This window comes from Myotis davidii, unplaced genomic scaffold (genome assembly GCF_000327345.1).
Source record: "Myotis davidii unplaced genomic scaffold, ASM32734v1 scaffold616, whole genome shotgun sequence".
Classification (NCBI taxonomy): Eukaryota; Metazoa; Chordata; class Mammalia; order Chiroptera; family Vespertilionidae; genus Myotis; species Myotis davidii.
In genome coordinates this window covers 1,524,295-1,538,830 of record NW_006291965.1, presented here as the reverse complement: position 1 = coordinate 1,538,830, position 14,536 = coordinate 1,524,295, and the positions used below count along the sequence as shown (strand labels likewise).

Below are 14,536 nucleotides of genomic sequence, written 5' to 3'. Positions count from 1 at the left end.
ACTAAGTGTATTCTAACCGCCCTTAAGAAGAGAGAATCATCCATTGGCTCCCTCTTGCACATGCCCTATTAGTGATGGAGCCTGCAACCCAGGCATGTGCCCTGAAAGGGAATTGAACCATGACCTCCTGGTTCATAGGTCCACTCTCAACCACTGAGCTATCCCAGCCAGGCACCACCTCACTTTTAATGTAAAGAGTTCCAATCATGCCGAAACCGGTTTGGCTCAGTGGATAGAGCGTCAGCCTGCGGACTGAGAGGTCCCTGGTTCGATTCCGGTCAAGGGCATGTACCTGGGTTGCGGGCACATCCCCGGTGGGGGATGTGCAAGAGGCAGCTGATCGATGTTTCTCTCTCATCGATGATTCTAACTCTCTCTATCTCTCTCCCCTCCTCTCTGTGAAAAATCAATAAAATATATTTTTAAAAAAAGAGTTCCAATCTTTGAATATTTGATGCCAGATGAATTTCTAATAGCAAGTCTCCTGAAAGAAGCTATGCTAATAAAGATATTTTAAAAAGCGCACTGTGTTGGCTTTTTAATTGGTGTCCCAATTCATTCTCCACCCAACAAGAAATGTGATCTTCCCTCTTTCCTCTTTTAATAGACTTTATTTCTTAGAGCAATTTTAGTTTAGAGAAAAACTGAACAGAGTTCTCATATACCTCCTTCCCCCATCTCTCACCACAGTTTCCCCTATTATTTGAAATCCTGCATTGGTGTGCTATATTTGTTTCAATTGATAAACTGATGCTGATACATTATCATTAACTAAAATTCATTACTTATTGAGTTACACAGCTGCCTAAAGCATCATCTCATGGATCCATCGCTGTAGTGTCATACAGAATGGACTTACTCTTAATCCTTTAAAGTGACAAATTAGCTGACTGCATTCCATCTCTCTCACCACAAAATCATTCAGGGACCTTCTATTACTTCTAGAATAAAATCTAGACTCCTTAACGGGTTTCACAGACCTTGGCAGAATTCACATCCCAGCTCATGATTCCAAACTTTTCTACGCCAAACTGATCCAACTCACTACCTTCAACAATACCAACCTCCTTTCTGATTTACAACTGCTCCAAATAAAAAGAAATGTCATGTAGAAGCAAATCTTTAATTTAAATACTACTTTTTGAGAGGGTACACACTACTAATAGGATTGGGCCTAAACCAGCAGTCAGACATCCCACTCACAATTTGGGACTGCTGGCTCCTAACCGCTCGCCTGCCTGCCTGATTGCCCCTAACCACTCACCTGCCTGCCTGATAGCCCCTAACCACTCTGCCTGTTTGCTTGATTGCCCCTAACTGCTCGCCTGCCTGCCTGAACATCCCTAACTGCCTCTGCCTTGGCCCCCCGTTGCCACAGCTTCATCCAGAAGAATGTCTGGAATGATGTCTGGAAAGTCATTCGGCTGTCCGGTCTAATTAGCACATTATACTTTTATATTATAGATTATTTCACACCAGCATTCAAGAATATCCTTTGAATACTAACCTTGTGCCAGGCTCTTTTAGCTGCTGAGGAGGTGGGAAACTTTGCAAAGACCCTGTGTCTGCTTTTAAGTTTTTGCTGTGTTCTATAGCAATGCTTCTCAAATGATTTATGGTAAAGGATCGTTTTTAAAAAATTCTGAATCCATTACGAACTAAGAGTTTTGTAAGTGCCATGAAGATGATTATGCACTTGGATTCTGCGGCAATGGTAAATTGCTACAGAAGTTCCTAAGTGCTTATTCTCAATTTTTGCACTTCTCTCACCATTCACAAACAATGTGTGGGCCAGCAGCAGTTTGTGGGCCACAAGGCGCTGCTCAATATGTAGTCCATGGAGCAGCAGCGTGGGCAGCCTTTGGAGACTCATTAGAAATGCAGATTCTTAAGCCCCATCCTAGACCTACTGAATCTCCACCTGCATTTTAATAAGATCAAGTGATTCCTTTACATTAAAGCTGGAAAAGCACTGTCTGATGGGAAATCAATCTGATGGATGAAAGACTGCAATGATGTTTAATAAGAGCAACCACAATAAACAGGTTTATAGTCCTTATGTATACACTGGTCTAAGTATGCTCATCTATGAGCTAGTTTGAACCTCATAGCAAACCCGTGAAGTGAGGGCTTTTAGCATGCTCCTTGTGCAGGTAAGAGCAGTGAGGCAGTAGAGGCTGGGCTTCTTGTTCAATGTTACACAGCCAGGGAGCCAATTGTAGGCATGTAGAATAGCTTAAGTGACATAAGAGAAGTAGCGACGGACTGAGCATGGGTGCTCAGAGGAGGGAAGGGTCGGTTTTGGCCAGGAGATGTATTTGAGCTGGTACATAGCTGGTGCTCTTAGCATAGAGTAGGCGCTTAAATGATTTTTGCTGCATTTACCTGAATTCCATAGCTTTTGTCCTTCCCTATTTCCATAATTTTAGGGAGGTGGTTTCAATATAATTACCTGTTCTCACATTCCCTACTTTTAAAGATTTAGCTTAAAATGTTCCTTTCCTGCCCTGTTTATCCTGTTTCCAGCTCTACAATGTAAAGTAACTGTTTTCTCCCTGGAGCTTCCATACTTTGTTGTTTCTCTGCCTATTAACACTTTCCATCCCAATTAACAGTGTGCAGTTATCCTGTATCCCCAGTGCTCTACCCTAAGCTCAGTTAGGGCAGGGATCATATCTATTTATCTTTTTACCTTCTTCCCTAACCCCAAGTGCCTGGTGCCTGATAAACCCTCAATAGATATTTGTTAAAATAATGAAAATTATACACATCAAGAAAATAATTCATTCAACTGTGGATGGAGCATTCTTAAAGATGCTCATTAACCGAACACCTTGCTCTTCTATTTTCCTAACATGTTTTGCACCAATGGAACTGTCAAGTCTTAAAACACTGAGCAGAATGTAACTGCTTGTCTCCAAGTATTGCCAGGGAATTAACTGAGTGATTACACTAGGTCACATGCTCATCCCCACCCCACATGTTCGCATGTTTTTACTTTGTTTTATTTTTTTGTTAGAATCTGGTAGACACACCCCAAGTTTTGTTTCACCAATTCTATATTACAGAAAACATGGAAGACAACGAAAGAAGAGAAATATATAAGACATGTATTAAATTTCCACCCTTCTCTTTATTAGCATGATAGATTATGAGCTTATTTGAAGGACAGGAGGTCCATACTATTATTCTTGAATGCCTGAGCCTCCAAATTAATATTTCACAGTTGAAGGAAAAAAATCTTAGGCAAGCTCTAGATCGTCAAATGCTATTTTGAGGATATGCAAAGTCTTTCCTTAATATCAGTAGGTGTCATTATTTAAATTCAGCCATTTGTTAAATAGTATAATTGCCCATCAGTTATGTTTTTCCACTGAATTTAGATCACATTAAACCTCCCCTTTTTGCTCAGACATTTTTAAGTCTTAAATAACAAAGGCTGGTATAGATGACCTGAAAAATAACTGTAGTCAGCATAATTCAAAATAATAGAGATCAGAACTTATATTTCTTAGGTGCTTTTTAAATGATGCTCCTTGCTAGCTTTTGTTTTACCCAGATAGAAAATTCTGTATATTCTATGTTAAAAAATAAGATTGTGCCAGCAGAATCCTAAATGGATTTTAGTTGGTATTCCCAGGTGAGTGCAGTTGTATGTGCCCTGGGCAGGTTTAAACAATTAGTCTAAAGGATTAAGAACAAAATCCTGAAATGCTTTGTTCAGCTTAATTTCATGACTCCCTTTGTGTTCTCATATGCATAAATCCTACCCTCATCTGCACTGCATTGCTCATTATTTAACATTTAAGATCTAATTGATGAATTCCTCATGACACCGCTACTGTCAACTTGAGCTTTTGTGCCCAACATCAATACAAGTAAGTCATTTGGAGAATATCTACATGAATTCTAAACCACTCAGTTAGTGATTCTGTTCTTACAGTCCTCTCTTACCTGGACACCTTAGAACGGAGAAGAAGAATGAAGTGGTAGCCTATTTGTGTTCCCAGCTACACATGTGGAGAAATCATTCCATTGCCTCAAGCTCTCTTTTGCAAACCTAAAGAGTGCTTATTGCCTCACAAGGAACTAAGGAACTATGGTCTGGATTGATAACATGATGACAACTCTGGATTCTTTTTTAAAATTCTCTTTTAAGATATGTTTTCATTGATTTTAGGCAAGGAAGAAAGAGAGAAAAAGGGGTAGGGGGAGGGAGAGGGGGAGAGGGGAGAGAGAAACATCAATCTGTTGCCTCCTGAACATGCCTTGACCAGGGATGAAATCTTCAACCTGGGTATGTGCCCTGAAATCGAACCCACCACCTTTTGGTGTGTGTATGAGATAATGCTCCAACCGACTTGAGCCAGCCCACCAGAGTCCTGGATTCCTTGGGTGTCCTATGAGGACTTGTTAGCAGAGGGTGCTGGTGTGTTGTATGCAGAATAAAACATTCCTGTAAGCTTTCTTTTTGTGATAATAGGTGGCTGAATTAAAGCAGTTTTAAATTACATTCTCACTTGACTTATAACTGTCAATTTTCTTTGAATTAAAAAAAAACACTGTATGAATTAATGTGACCAAAATAACACTCACTCATACACACACACACCAACTATTAGGAATTTTCTGAGACTTAAGCTACCTGGAATTTGATTACACGGGGCCTTCTGGGGCTCCGCCACAGCAGGCTCTAGGTACCAGTCAGGCTGATTATGACTTCAGCATTGTTTCAATGTGATTTCGCAAAGGATTTCATTTAATGCAGCTTAGTAAGTTTGTTAAGCTGCTGATAATTGAAGCCTCTTAGGTTCAGTAAGTACCATCCAGTGAGGTGGATTAGTGGGGTTTAATTTGTTGCTTTCAAATAGCAAACAAAAACTCAGTAGAATAATCACATCTCTGGGGGCTAATACAAGGGGACACGACAATGGTGCTTTTGGCCATTTCTGCAGTTTCCTTCAGAGTACTACTTTTAGAGTTTTCTGCCTCTCTCTCAAGTGACACCAAAACCCATCACTGTAAGAAAGAGATTTAGGCCAAGACTGGTTTGGCTCAGTGGATAGAGCATCAGCCTGTGGACTGAAGGGTCCCGGGTTCGATTCCGGTCTAGGGCATATACTTGGGTTGCAGGCACATCCCCGGTGGGAGATGTGCAGGAGGCAACTGATCGATGTTTCTCTCTCATTGAAGTTTCTAGCTCTCTATCTCTCTCCCTTCCTCTCTGTGAAAAAATCAATAAAATATATTTTTTAAAAAAAGAAAAAAAGAGATTTAGGATATTTTCAGATGGAATATAAGCCACGAATGAAAATGGGCACTTTAGTACAAGTGGTGCCCTGCCATAGTCACAACATTTCTACTGTTTCCTGAAATTTTCTGTCCATCTTGTCCAGATTTTAAATACCTTGAGGGTAGAGACCATGTCTCTCCTCTAATTTCTCATACATTAGTACAGTACCTGGTACACTGAGGCACTCAAGTCTGTTTTCCTAAGAATCAATGAACTTTTAAAATATGGATGAATTTCTTAAATAATCATAAAGTATGGTCTGGAAATAACGCTGTCACCAAGTGTTCAAGTTCTAGGACATTAGTTTTAGCCGGAGTATAGAGTTGCTGTGTTGCCCATAAGACTGAGTCAAGATATGAAAGAGATTGCATTAATGAGTAAAATGATGACTTATTATTTGTTAGATTCTTGGCCACACAAAGTATTCGGCCCAAGTCAGGTGAGTAAACAAATTAATTTAGTGTCTTGACAAGACCAGGCCCGATTTTAGTTGATTTGGTTGCATGTATATGGTGTCACTGCACAATGACAGGAGGGTCCTTATTCCCCTGGGACCCTCGGGTGTGCCATTTTTCTGAGTCACAAAGCAGACAGTGAAAAATGTAACACTGTGGGGAGCTGACATAAATAACAATTATTAACAGGAAATGGCAAAGCTGTTTGGGATGGCTGGGAGTATTTAAGGTCAATCTTGGCTTTCCTTCTCTCCACTTTTGGAGACAAAGAAAAGTGCTGGTGTGGACACAGGTGTGGGATGCTTGCTGGTTTCTGTTTTCTCTATTGGCTTTTCAAGTATATTATTATTATTTTTTAAATGACACTCAAATTTCAAACTTATCCAGGAATTTTCTTAAAATTAGTTTCACACCGACTCCCGCTCCCCTGTCTCCTGCTGCATACTGATGATCATATGAAGTCTACCTTGAATTTCTTAAAGTTCTCCATTAAACATTCTACTAAGTGATTTTTCAAGCATGCTTGCAGGTTGTGGCAACCATCCCAAATGACTTCACAGCATCAAAAAGAACAAAGGAGAATGAAGCCTGAATCTAGTCCTTTATTTGAGTGAGTGGAGTCTTTGTTTTAGATTGGGTACCTTTTTAACCGTGGATCCATTTTCCAAGACAATGTTCCATATATAATAGGGTAGTAACAAACCTCCAAAGGGTATATGTGTAAGTGTGCTAAAGCCAGGAGTTATAGAGCAATACTCAAACCAGTGTACTTCCCAGAGACCTGTCAGCTTCTGCCTGTTCACATGTGGCCACTTTTAAGAAGATACCACATCCTCACCCACCCACAGTGGTCATAACTGAATAGACCAGCAGACCACTGGTGGTACCTCACTCTAGAGCAAAAAAAAATCATAGGCTGGCAACTACCTTGACTTATGGACTGGCTCCCAAAAATAAGTTGAGGAATCATCTTCTTTTTCTTAGAACTCTAGAGAAAATAAGTTAGGAGCCATGAGGAACTGATGCAGAGAAATGTTGACGTAGGAAAAGTTCCAAATAGCCAATAACACTTACGCATAAGCAGAAATTGAGCGGGGGGGAACATATGCATGATGAGAGTCCTCGGTAGCCCCCAGGCAGTCAGAAGCAGAAATGCTGTGTCTGACAGAGAAGTCAGTAGCCTGTGAAAGACAGAGTGATGAAGAGAGTGGCCCTGCTTCCTGAGGATTTTCCTATTCCAGTCCTAGTCAGTGTCCCCTCTCCTGAAGTGGCTTAGTGATTCTCATCGGCACAGCTAAGAAATGTAACAATAAAATCACATGAGGTAAAATGAACCAAAATCCCTTATTTCTTCCCCGTTCAGAGATCCAGCTCTCAAGCACAGCATCTCATGTGCCTAACCTGAGCCTGGTGGTGTAAGAAACTGACATTCCCAGAGGTCATGTGAGGCGGTCAAGGTCACACCACTAGCAACTAGCAAAGGCAGGATTGAAAGCCAGCTTTTCTAACCCAGAAGCCTGTGCCCTCTGGGCATATCACACTCACTCCTGCCTGTACAAGGCAGAGTTGCCTGGCTTCTAAGACAGGGTATGTTTATCTCTGGAAGAGGGCTGATGTGTAGGACAAGTACACGGAGCTGAAACATTCCATTTCTTTCAGGGGCAGGATCGCAGGAGTCACTAGTATTTTGCATTTGGACATGGTTACAGTGCTAGTTCTGACATCCATGGGTCTTGGATGTCCCAGTGTTTCACTTCATGGGATTCATGTAAATGAACTTGATTTTCAATGTTTGGGTAGTTGATTTTGGGGTTGTATTTAAAACACACATTTTTAATATAAGGATATATATTTAGGGTGAGATTCATCCTCTTTCAGTCTCCATCCTTTGCCATGATTCATGTTGAAGGACTTCCTAGGGTGTCTTTCTGTATGAGGGTGTGGTTTACTATGATCCCTTGCATGAACAGTGCCCAAATGCAAACTCTTCAAGTTGCTTGTTTACAAATTACTGTGTATATTCTTTCCTTATCACAAAAGCTGTGCTAATTTATGGAGGGCTTTTGGGGAAATAATTACACAAAAAGAAAATATATGTTACCTCTCACCCTGACTCCCACCTAGACAGAACTCTGATAACAGGCTCATAAGGTTCTTGGTAGAAAAGTGTAGGAAGCCCCCAAGCCTAGAAGGCAAATATCTGATCTCTCTCTGGGATGCAGTGACCTGGGGAAAGCATGCAGAACCGAACTAACCATTCATCTGAGATTGTGCTGACCAGGCATGTGAGGGCGGAAGCAGCGATGGCCCAGCATGGGGCTAAGGCGCCCTTATTGCAGGAGGGACATGGCATTTTACATATATACACACACAATTCCTGTGTAGAGAGGACATAGCTCTTCCTTTGTTTTTGCAACATCCTAAATGTGTGTATGTCCCTACGTCACGGAGTTGAGGGACATGCAATCTTGTAATTGACTAATTTAAAAAATTACAACAATCCTAGAGATAATTACCAGCATCCTGATGTATTAGGAAACAACTAAGGAATCAGTGACTTGAGGCAAAAATCCTGCTAGAAGTCATCCCAGGAGTTTGTGAAAAATGTACATGATGGTCTCTTGCTCACAGATTCTTGATTTTTAGGTGAGAGTTGGTCTCCAGCATCCCATTTTTAAAATTAATAATCATAGGTAATTCCCTGAAGGACTCTCTGAGCCACACTGTTAATGTTTCCTCTTAATCATTGGCCGGGATCTGAGTTTCTCAAAGTTGGTTACAAATGTTTACTTGCAACATATCAAACCCACTGCACTGCCTCCGTTTAGGTGCCCTTATCCCACTCCAACACTGCAGTTTTCTAATGGCCTTTCTGCCCCCAGCCTCCTGTTCCTACTCTACTCTTACCAGTGCCACAAGAAACATCTTCTTAAATTAGACTTCTTAACCTTGGTGCTATGAACATTTCGGGTAAACAGTTCTTTGTTGTGGGTGGGCTGTCCTGTCCTGCCCTTGAAGGATGCTTAGCATCATCCATAACCTCTACCCAACTAAAACCCAGTAGCATCCCCAGCCCTCGTTGTGACAACCAACACTTGTCTCCAGTCATTGCCAAAGTCCCTTAGGAGCAAAAGTGACCCTGGTTGACAACCACTGTTCTTAAACTTCAGGGCAGAACGGGTTAGTCTCCTTCTCTATGGTCCCAAGGTTTTGTCATGGTGTTCAAGCATCTATGCAGTTTGCCTACAAAGAGCATTTCCAGCCTTGTCTCCTATTAAACTCACTGACCCTCATTCTCCACCAAATAGGCCACTCTTCCAAGTAACCACGGACACCACCCCTTTGAGCATTTGCTTCTGCTTTTTCTCAAACCTTGTGTTTGCTTTTTTTTTTTTATTGCGTTCCTAGGAAAACCTGACTCCTTCAAAGGTTAGTTCAAAACTCCGAAGTTTTTCTTAATTTGCCTAATGATCTCCACTCCTTCCCTGTGTCCTGCTCATTTACTCTGCCTTTACCCGAGCTTATTCATTCTGACTTGTCCTGCAGCCAATTTTTTGCCCATCTCTTTTCCCCTTGATTGCAAAGATTAGAACTTATTTCTGCCCAAGTTACTGGCACTTAGCATAGGAAAAGTACAAGTTGGCCCTTAATGTTTGTGCAAATTAATTTAAAAATGATATTTAAAGCACACCACAGAGACTAAAAAAAAATTAAATCCATATCTTATAACTGACTCACCAAGAATAATGCAAATAAAATTAAATGTGTTATAGATCGTCAGCATTACACTTAAAGCCAGGATATTAGCCAACAACACTTTAGACTATGTCATTTGTGTTAAGCACTTAACTAGAATTAAGTTAAAACCAGTAAAAAAATAAAGTTACCAAACTACTCATAAACATCCCAAATTACCCCCCCAAACAAACCTATAAGCCATGCTTTAGTGTCTTTCTTTCTTTTAATAAATATAAATTATATTTCAAGTCATCTTTGAAAAGTAGGTATTATATAAGCATCTTTGGAAGAAATGCTATGAAGGGAAATCAAGGAGATCTAGAATTTAAGAATTACTCTATTATTGGCTTAACAATTGCTGAAATTTACAGCAATTTAGCTTATCTTCATTTCCCCCTTATTGTTTTAGGCCTCTTAAGTTTTAAAAAATAAATGCATCCAATTAATTTTAATCATCTGACCTCAGCCCCAGGTATAAGCTGCCTACTTCTACCACCTGCACTCAGAAGAAGAAAATGGGGGCACTGGCTTGAGGGGAAGGAGAGGACTTCTGAAGAAGATACAATGGTGGAGGTCCTCTGAGAGCTTCTGTGTTTACTTATGAAGTGTTAACATAAATAGCTGATAATTGGAATGGCCAGTGTGGCTCAGTGGTTGAGCATCAACCTATGAACCAGGAGGTCTCAGTTCAATTACCTGTTGAGCTCAATCCCCAATGGAGGGCATGCAGGAGGCAGCTGATCAATGATTCTCTCTCATCATTGATGTTTCCTCTCTCCCTCTCCCTCTCCCTTCTTCTTTTAAATCAATAAAAAATATTTTTAAAAATAACTGATAATTGGGAGGAAATAAAAACAAAGATTGAGTTGGAAGGAGGAGGGTCATTCTTCTCCATGGAAATCTGTAAGAGCATTCTGCCTAGAGTTTGCCAATACTTATGTATAAACTACCTAACCCATCACTTGGATCTCTGTAAACACATCTAGCTGACTGGGCTCCTGCTTGGAAAGAATGAGGGCTGAGGATATGAGTTCAGGTGATTTAGTTTAGGTTGTCTCAGATCTTATTAAGTCCAAATTGTGTCACATCTCCATGTAGTTTTCTTTCTAGCATCATGCGATGCAAATCTAATGGTTATAATCAGGGGTCCTCAAACTTTTTAAACAGGGGGCCAGTTCACTGTCCCATCAGACTATTGGAGGGCCTGACTATAGTTTAAAAAAAAACTATGAACAAATTCCTATGCACACTGCACATATCTTATTTTGAAGTAAAAAAACAAAACAGGAACAAATACAATATTTGTATTTGCATGTGGCCCGCGGGCCATAGTTTGAGGACCCCTGCTTATAATTTTACACTATGATATTTATGTCAATATAAGTTTTTTTAATGAATTATTATGGAAGAGAGTTTCCCTGGATATTTGAAATGACAAGAATAAACTTCTGGCAAGAAACTGTAAATTTCTTATTCTAAATTATGATTCTTCTCATAATTTGTAACATGCAAGAGAATGAGGTAGCCCATACAAATCTTCTATCTTCTTGGTATCTGGTTTTCTGTGTGTTACATCTGTTTTTCAACTATCAGCCCTCTCTTCCTTAGCTCCAGAGAATGGTTTGTTCCATTTTACCCCTGTATGTAAGCACACATATTTACACTCACATATACATGAAGACTTAAATTTGGGTAGAAGTACAGATACTACAAGAGTACAAAGCACTATGTTTCTTTCCCATAACCATCACATGATGAAAAATAATGCCAACAGTTGTGCAACTGCAGTATGACAAGTGTGAATGCCCTAATTGGTCAATCAGACCAGAAAGATGAAGTTTTGTTTTTTTTTTTAAAACCAATGTCACCTCTAATTTATTACAACAGTAATGAACAGCAAAGCAGCCTATTTCCCACGGATATCTTCAAAGCTCTACAGATTGCCATTTGAACCATTCTTTAATTGCATCTGGCACAGATTGTAGCATGCTCCATAGAACCAAGAAGGCGTACTAACTGGATTTAGCTATCCCTAAGTCACTCTAATGATGAGGCTTTATATGACTAAAAGAAGTTTAGCTCTGTCTTTACTCTGAACTATTATAACTGTTGAGCACATAGTAGGTACCTGAACATCTGAATTTTTAAAATCACAATATATTTCCTTAAAAAAATTTCTCAGTAGACATTGAGTATTTTTGCTTTTGTTTGTGGTGTGTGTGCATGTATGTTGCATGTAGCTTATCTAATCTGGGATGTAAAATTTTCTGGCCATAACTGGTTTGGCTCAGTGGATAGAGCACTGGCCTGTGGACTGAAGGGTCCCGGGTTCGATTCCAATCAAGGGCATGTACCTTGGTTGCAGGCACATCCCCAGTAGGGGGTGTGCAGGAGGCAGTTGATCAACGTTTCTCTCTCATCGATGTTCCTAACTCTCTATCCCTCTTCCTTCCTCTCTGTAAAAAAAATCAATAAAATATATTAAAATTTTTTTTCTGAATAATGAAGATAAAATTGGAAATGATCAGATAGTATATATTCTCCAAGACTTTTCTCAGCAAAGTTTATCTCTTATTCACTAGGCAATGCTGTTGTTTTAATTTCTTTTGCCACTGACAGATACATGTTTGGCTTCCAACTTTTGCTCTTTGTCTTACCTTCATTGTTAATGTATATTATACATTATTTTACATTTTTTCATGGTGATTAGAAGGGATAGCTGTATTATTTCTTGAGTTAGAGATAATTCACTAACTGTTTCTGTCGGCCTCCTTTGGCTCAGCAGACATACTGTCTTCACTCCTGGGCCTAGGATGAGAATAGGAGGGACCACGGTTCCTCTCAGTCTGACCTTTGCCTAGGATAAGGTGTGATATGTCCATTTTGGAATAGGAAGGGGACTGAATCAATAGAACTTTTGATCAAAATGGAAGATTGAATATATGCATTTTTTCTGGTTCCTCTCAAATATTCTCCTAAGGTGATAGTAAAGAAACAAATAAACAAAATTAGGCATAGCCTAGAAGGACAAGAGCATGGAGGAGGGGGGACTGCATGAGGAATGCCAATAAGATATTTGAAAGCTTGCAAGTGGAGGAGTGGTAACTGGTGTAGCTGACTGGGGACTGTTTCAAGCTAAGGGACTGGAAAGGGTGGCATAAGCCAGCAAGAAACCAGCTGGTTCACTCTGCTGAACTGTAAACAAGTTTAGAAATAAAGGAGACAACAGGTATTTTTGAAGGAGGGTGGAGGTGCAGCTGTAGGGTCAAGCCCATATGCAGTGATGGGTTGAAAGTCTTTAAAAGGAGCAACCACATCTCTTCTTCCTATCCACACAGCCCGGAAACTATCCCTCTCCCACCCAGGCAGAAGACTAGAGGTTTATTCTTTTGAAAATCTGAACCTCAGAGGATTGTGTTCTAAGCCACAGATGAAAGAAGGCTTGAGGCGTCATACTGAAAACAGAGAGATTGAGTGAAAGTCCACACATGGACCAGTGAGATCCGCCAGGTTCCTTACTTCCCTCAGCTGCTAGAACATGGGTATTTGGGCTAAATAGCCTCCTTACCACCCTGTTCACTACCCCACCCTGCGCACACTTTCAGGTAGAACATTGGAGGACTGACTGTTCTTTGGAAATTCTAAAGTGCACCCAACAGAGACCTAATGATCTTGACTTTTGGGGGCTCTCCAAACAAAATATTGGGTACCCACTGAAAAGACCACCAGTAGGTAAAGTCCCAACTCAGCTCAGAGAATTTCCAATTTGCATTCGGTGCCTTATAGTTAAATATAATAAGCCAAGGGCTACCAGGGCTTGAGGGAAATTTCTAACATGAAAAACAGAGACTACTAAAATCAACAACAAAGAAAACAGTGCCAAGAACAAGGGTAGTAGGTGTATTCAATGGTCTCAGAGGAAAAAAGAACCTCATGCATAAAAGAAAAGGGACCATAACAAAAGGCATAGCAAAACAACAAGGGGTTATTATAAAGTTAAAGATATCACAAGAAAAATTTAAAAATAAAATAAATATTAGAAGATAAAGGTGAGGTTATTTCTTGGAAAATAGAACCAAAAAAGGAGAAACAATATAAGAAAGAGAATCAGTAGCAAAGATTTGTATTAAAAGAGACCAAAGAAAAAATTATTAAAACTTGATATTAGAAAAGTTCCCAGAATAGCAGAACTTAAATTTCCAAGTAGAAGGAGCCACTGAATGTTTAGTTCAGTTGGTGAAGATAGACCTAACCAGAGAATAACATTGTGGAGTTTCCAAAGGGCCCGGGAAAAAGAGAATATTCTATAAACTTCCAGACAAGGGAACACAGGGTTCAGAAATAAGATGAAGAGTCAATAAAATCTAGAAAGCCATGGGAATTACCTTGAAATTGTGAGAGGAAAGTAATTCTAAATCAGGCATGAGAATAGAATAAAGGAATTTTAGGACCAAAAATATCTCAAAATTTAATCTCCTATGTGCCCTTTTGCAGGAAGGATGGAAAATATGTTCCATAAATATGAAGAAACATGGTTTTCAAAGAACAGAAAACCAAGCCCAGGACAGAGGCAGATGGAATTCACAGGAGGACGGAAAGACAGCTATGCAGAATGGGCCAGACTGGAGCAGAAGGACTGATAGGAACATGTGGGTTGAGACACACTTTATAGAGCTCCTGAGGGCATGAGAAAACTGGCTAGGGACAGATGGAAAGCCATGCATATGGAAACAACAGCAACAAAAACAAATAACCTAAAGTTGCTCAGGAAAGGAGACAATATTATTATGTGGCTCAGCAGTGAGCAAAGTTTGCTTAGTCATAAAAATTGAAAACACTGGATATAGAATGAAAAAAAAAAACAAAAAACAAATCCCCGCTAAGTCTTTTTGGGAGTACAGGGGAAGAGTGTGTTGGAAAAGGAGAGTAAAATAGTTAAATCCTGTCTTTCATAGTAAAAAATATCGACTATGAATTTTTTTTTAAAGTAGAATTGTAAGTGTGCTCTTTACAACGAACATAGAGATAAATACCAGAGAATGCTAACTGA

General features: G+C 39.9%; 1 protein-coding gene across 5 annotated transcripts in view; it reads right to left on the bottom strand.

The window, feature by feature from the left end:
* TRPM3 (transient receptor potential cation channel subfamily M member 3) overlaps positions 1-14,536 on the bottom strand; it is a 457,422-nt gene that overhangs the window by 244,969 nt on the left and 197,917 nt on the right. The window contains exon 1 of one of the 5 annotated variants that reach the window (XM_015565006.1): positions 7,875-7,878. The exons of the other annotated variants lie outside the window; for them this stretch is intronic. The gene's annotated coding sequence lies outside the window, so the exon portion shown is untranslated. Of the gene's footprint in view, positions 1-7,874; positions 7,879-14,536 lie in introns of those variants that run through there. 5 annotated transcript variants of the gene reach the window in all.